General features: G+C 37.3%; 1 long non-coding RNA gene across 1 annotated transcript in view; it reads left to right on the top strand.

The window, feature by feature from the left end:
* Nucleotides 1-2,023: 2,023 nt before the first annotated feature.
* LOC107856580 overlaps nucleotides 2,024-5,994 on the top strand; it is an 11,147-nt gene continuing 7,176 nt past the window's right edge. Inside the window, exon 1 of the long non-coding RNA XR_001670605.2 lies at nucleotides 2,024-2,116. This is a non-coding gene — a long non-coding RNA (uncharacterized LOC107856580). The remainder of the gene's footprint in view (nucleotides 2,117-5,994) is intronic.

Here is a 5,994-nt window from a genome sequence, read left to right as displayed (position 1 = left end):
GACCACTTGGGGTCGCTTTTATAAAATATTTTAAATTTAATTTTTAAAATAAAATCAACCACAAGTGATCGCTTATTAAAAATTCTTTTTAATAATTTTTTTAAGCAAAATCGACCACAGGTGGTCGATTTTTAAAAATTATTTTCTTTTTTATTTTTTTAAAATTCCAAAATTGATCACTTGTGGTCACTTTTATAAAATAATTTAAATTTAATTTTTAAAATAAAATTGACCACATGTGGTCTCCTTTTAAGAATACATTTTTAATTATATTTTTTAAATAAAACCAACCACAAGTGGTCGATTTTTTTTAAAATTATTATTTTTTAATAAAAAACCGACCACTTGTGGTTGGTTTTATTTAAAAATATAATTAAAAACTAATTTTAAAAATCAACCATAAGTGGTTGATTTTTAAAAATTATTTTCTTTTTTTAATTAAAAGTCGACCACTTGTGGTTGGTTTTATTTAAAAATATAATTAAAAATTAATTTTAAAAACCGACCATAAGTGGTCAGTTTTTTAAAATTATTTTCTTTTTTTTCAATTAAAATAGACCACAATTGATCGGTTTTTAAAAATTATTTTCTTTAATTAAAAACCGACCACAAGTGGTCGGTTTTTTAAAATTATTTTCATGTCCAATTTTTAAAAAATTAAAAGCAACCACAAGTGGTTGCTTTTTTATTATTTTTATTTTTTATTTTTTAAATAATAATAGTTCATAAAAAAATTATTGAAATTATTATTTTGAAATTTTAAAATATAAAAGCAACCATATGTGGTCGGTTTTTAAAAATAAAAATATTTTTTTAAATAAATATAAAAAACCGACCACATGTGGTTGATTTTTTCCGACCACAAGCTGTGGTCAGTTTTTTGTGGTCGGTTATCTTGTTTTTTAGTAGTGTGGGAGATTTTATATTGACATTCAATTTTGACTTTTTTGAATTCCATTCGGAGCATTATTTTACTCATTTAAACTCTTATACTCTGTTTGGATGGTGATTTGTAATGATTTTATAATGTACGGTATAGTATGATATGGTATTGTACTGTATAATATAGTATAATATAATGTTTGGATGGACGATATCGTTTACTGCATTTAATAATAGTTTTTTTATTTGGTTTGATTGTATGACACTGTATTGTAATGGATAAGTTTACTAAAATGCCCTTAATTATTTTAAATTTTAAATTTATCAATAATTATTAATAAATATATTTTTTCTACAAATTTATCACAAATATGTCTTGTAATCAACAATGGAACAACAACGAAACCTATGAAGTTTTAGGTTGAGGTAATCAAATGCATTACAAAATAGGATTTATTAGTATCTTTAGTTTTGGTAAAGCAAGGGACATTTGGAGAACAGTTCCTATTAAACATAAAATGTCTTTTTCTTTCTACCTATTGAAGAAGAATCAAAGTTCAGTATACATATTCCTCCTGCTCTTTAGTTAGTACCTCGTGTTAGTTAAAGCATGTGCAATATCCATAATGCAGGACTAACTACAGTACAACTATCAGAATAACAGTTTTATTTATTATACGGGTTTAACTTTTATACTCGGGAGAACAAAAAAAACACGCAGAGGGAAGAACAGTGCAGATGAAAAATGTAAAAATAAAAATATATCAAGGTTTGGAGTAATATAGGGTAAAAGATAAAATAGGATTAGATAATATTAAGTAAGGACATAATCAGAAAAAAGAAAAAAGAAAATCATGGGATACCACTAAATTAGTGATTCTAAAAATTAAGGAATTTCATGGTTACCATGAAAAGATACCATACCATAAAATTTAGAAAATAATAAAAGCAAACATGATTTCCTTGGTAACCATAACGTACCATACCATGGAAAATCACCATCCAAACATGCACTTAATACGTGAAGCTTATGTAGTACAATCAAGGGTATTTTCACAATATTAAAAATTTGAAATGACACGTGTTTCAGCGTAGACTTAAGAAAAACTACTTTCCACTTTCTTCTTCCACCTATTTTCACTTTCTTCTTCCATCTGATGTTATTGTTTTCTTTATTTCATTCTCAGAACTTCATTGACCGAAAGTTATTTTTTCACTTTCAATTGTGAATTTTGTAAGTTTATCTCCTTTTATGAACCTTTTTGTTGCTTGATTTGGGAGTAAGTGTTAATTTCATATTCCAAAAAGATATCGAAACTAATGTAAGACCAAAATATTCGGAGGACTCTTCTGACAAAATCAAAAATATGTAATTGTCAGCAAAGTTGTTTCTTTTTTTTTTCAAATCCAAAAAGCCTCCTTCTTTAATAGCAGTATCACTACCAAAGACAACAATCCCTACATTCTCATTCTCAAGATTCAAGGCTATTCCTTTCACACCGCTGGCAAATTCCACCATTTCCCCAGCTTAAATCTCGTTCAATCCATAAACACGTGCAATCCCATCTCCAACGTCATCATGAATCCACTGATTTTTGCCGCTTCCCTTATTGCTGCTGGATTGGTCGTCGAATTTTTGGATGCACTCTCGCTTTAAGTAGCTTCAACCTCTATGTGGAAAACTTTCTTATTGCGAAATGAATGGCATTCTAGAAGCTCTCACTCAAACAAGGGATTCCTATACTGTACTAAACAGAATCAGTGGACATAGAGCATGTCCCGCCCAGGATCTCTAATCTAACTGCGCGAATCGAAACAAAGCGTTCTCCAATAAGGGCATAGCAAGGGCGTAGCAGCTGCGCGAAAGCCTTTGCGCCTTAGCGCACCCCTTTTCTTGCTCGTTAGCGCCCGGGCACTTGAGAGAACCATGTCGAAGGAACTCGGCAAAATGACCCCGTAACTTCGGGAGAAGGGGTGCTCTCCGAATCTGTAGAATCTATTGGGGAATCCCCATCCGCACCCGAATTGGCTAAATCTAGTATAGTGGGTCTTGTTCCGATGCGGGAAAAAATCTTTTTAAAAGGCATCTCGGCGAAAGAGGACTGAGAACCATAAGGCGAGCGCCAAAACGCTAGCACAAACTGCTCCCACAGACACGCATGAACCGAACTGTCTCACGACATTCTAAACCCAACTCACGTACCACTTGAATCGGCGAACAACCGAACCCTTGGGACCTTCTTCAACCCCAGGATGTGATGAGTCGACATCGAGGTGCCAAACGACTCCGTTGATAAGAGCTCTTGCAATAGCTTCGGTTAGAGCAAAGCCCAAAATGGCATAACCAAATAATTGTTTTGCCAATGATGGATTTTGTGCCACGGAATGAATCGAGGAACTAAGGACGTTTCCAATACCGATAGCAGCTCCCGCTGAAGCAATTGTAGTAGCTCCTGCAAGGCTTCAACCCACTGCTCGAGCAACTTGCAACTATATTGACTTTTCTTGAAAGGCTTCTTTTCAAATGAAAGAATTCATTATGACTGCGGTTCCGGAAAGACAGATTAGACTTGACCCACCCGGGGCATAAGCAGGAAGAAGACTCTGTCAGATTTCAATAGACAGAGAGAGTATATCTTGAAAAGCTTCTAAGAAAGCCAGCCAAATAGAATGGGGCTGCCCTGTCAACCCTTTGCGGCGCTTGCTTCCTAGCTAGAACTCACACAACGCAAACATAAATGAGAACTAAGCATAGTCTGACTCCCTAGCGCAAAGAGCAAGAGTAATCTACTTCACTCGAGAAGAAGAAATACGCTAACGATCGGCTCAGATAAGGATGCCTCCTCTCTTTCCAAGCTAGCTCCGATGCAACTGCTATAGAATTAGCTCTTGGGGATATCATAGGTAAGAATGAAGCCAATGCTGGAGGAAGTGAATCAAGATCTGGATGTGAATGAGTCGAATGACTTATCCCTCGGTCTATTAGTGAACCATCTCTCCAGGGATTGTGAAAGATGTTCTACTAGAAATATTCTTGTTATTGCTTCGACTCATATTCCCCAAAAAGTGGATCCCGCTCTAATAGCTCCGAATAAATTAAATACGTGCATTAAGCTACGAAGGCTTCTCATTCCTAACAGTTTGCACATGGGTAAATCCTGGTTATGAAATAAGATTCTGTAAGACCTTGATCAATCAGTCCCTCTGAACTGCGCTTATTCTGACAACAGCTTATTCTACGAATGAATGTGCAGCCTTTCGCTTACTCTTCCTTCGATTCAGGGATTTCCCTAGCTAGGATTGATGCAAAAGTCTGTCCCTACTCTTTCGAGTCAAAGTCTCCACTTTTCACGCCCCTCTACTAAGAGATGCACCATGTTGATAGGAATCGGCAAAGACCTTCTTGTACACGTCCTCGAGGGCAACATTCATGGCAATCATCACTACTTTCTCCCGAGGGCATGGTATGGCTTTGTTCTTAGTCTTGTTTAATAGATGTCGAGTGCCGCTTTTCCCCGTCCGAGAATCTCCATCTGCTCTAAGTGGGCGCGAGCTAGAATCCTTATGTCATCTTGGTTGTTCAGGTGGGTTGTTCCTTTATCTGTCTTTTCCATCCAGTGCCCGCACTGCGTCAGAAAATCTTCGTCTTCGATCTCTCTTCGCAACGCAATTAAACCACCATCTTTCCATAGAGTTTTCTTGCCCCCTATTTGCATGAAAATATAATAGATGAATAGTCATTCGCTAGAAAATTATTTATTTGAATATCTTATTTCCTATCAGAATACTCGAAATGCACGAGAGTAAAGTGATTCCAGGGCTGCTTAATCGACAAAGTAAGATAGATGAGATTGAATCGGCTGAAAGAGAAGGTAAGACTTAAAGAAGCTAACAACAGATCTTAGTTCTACCTAACAGGTAATCCCAGATTCATAATGTGAAATGAAGTCGGGGGCGCCTGGGTTCCAACCAGGAATCAGAGCGAGAAAGGAATAAATCCCCTTTCCACTCTGATCAGAGATTCTATTGGGATATTAGGATTTCTCCATCACCCCCAATAGTGCTCCATTCGACATCAATAGGAAGATCTAACCACTTAATAACTATTAAGCAAGACTAATTATGTGCTCAGAAAATCCTACGGGTAAGGGGAGGAATACCCCAAACCCTTGGGGTTGTAGTTACCTACAACTAGTTATATGATATGGCAGCAGGTTGGTCGATGTCTACTACACCTCCATATGTATTAGATCTGGCCAAAATTCCCTGGATGGTTTCTCTGGTTCCGACTTCATCATGTCCTCGGTGGATTCATCACCCATTGGTATACAAGACGTAAAGAACAAAAGAACATAAGAATACTGCCCGTGAAGGGGGCTGGAAGGAGAGTGATGCTCCAGAAGGAGAAGAAGCGGATGGAGACTCCGAGGGAGATGCGCCTTTTTCACTCCGAGGGTTAGGGGATAGGGTTGGTCGAGAATTTCATTACCTAAGTACGCCACTATAGCCACTAAAAGGGTCATATCTTGTTGAAGAGGAAGTGAAAGGAGCGAGACCTTGCGGAGTAGGTACGGAAGGGGAGGCCTCTTCAGAGGTAGTTAAAACCCTTTATTTCAGGGAGGCAAGATAGGATCTTTATTTTAGGATAGGACCATATCTGAGAGCGACAATTGTGGAGTGTGGTCTTTACTTCTGACCAATACTCCCCCTTTGCTTTAGAAAGCAGAAAAAGGCTATTTTGCCTGTATAGCATTCTTATTCGATTGAGCATAGAGGCCTCAAAAAAATCGTTCTTTATGAATCAAGTACCATTCAAACAAAGGGTGCATTGCTTCTTTGAGTAAAGAAGAGAGGGGCTTTGTATAGACACTCTTGAGCCATGTTCGTCGCCCTAGGCTTACCATTATTTCATTTCATTCTATTGATTGGTTCTAACTCGTCAGGGATGCCCAACTTAAGATAAGTCCTAAGGTTCTGTTAAAGTATCCTAACTTGCGTTCCCCAGGCGCTATGAAATGGGGGTCTTTCCTTCGCCTATCGTATGTATCGGCTTGGCTTCGTCCCGAACCAAGGAGGCATTCTGGCGGACGCATGCGTGTAGGAAGGCCGACG

Source organism: Capsicum annuum, chromosome 6 (genome assembly GCF_002878395.1).
Source record: "Capsicum annuum cultivar UCD-10X-F1 chromosome 6, UCD10Xv1.1, whole genome shotgun sequence".
In the NCBI taxonomy this organism is placed as follows: Eukaryota; Viridiplantae; Streptophyta; class Magnoliopsida; order Solanales; family Solanaceae; genus Capsicum; species Capsicum annuum.
The sequence above is the reverse complement of the archived record's forward strand: the minus strand, read 5'-3'. Positions and strand labels throughout refer to the sequence as shown.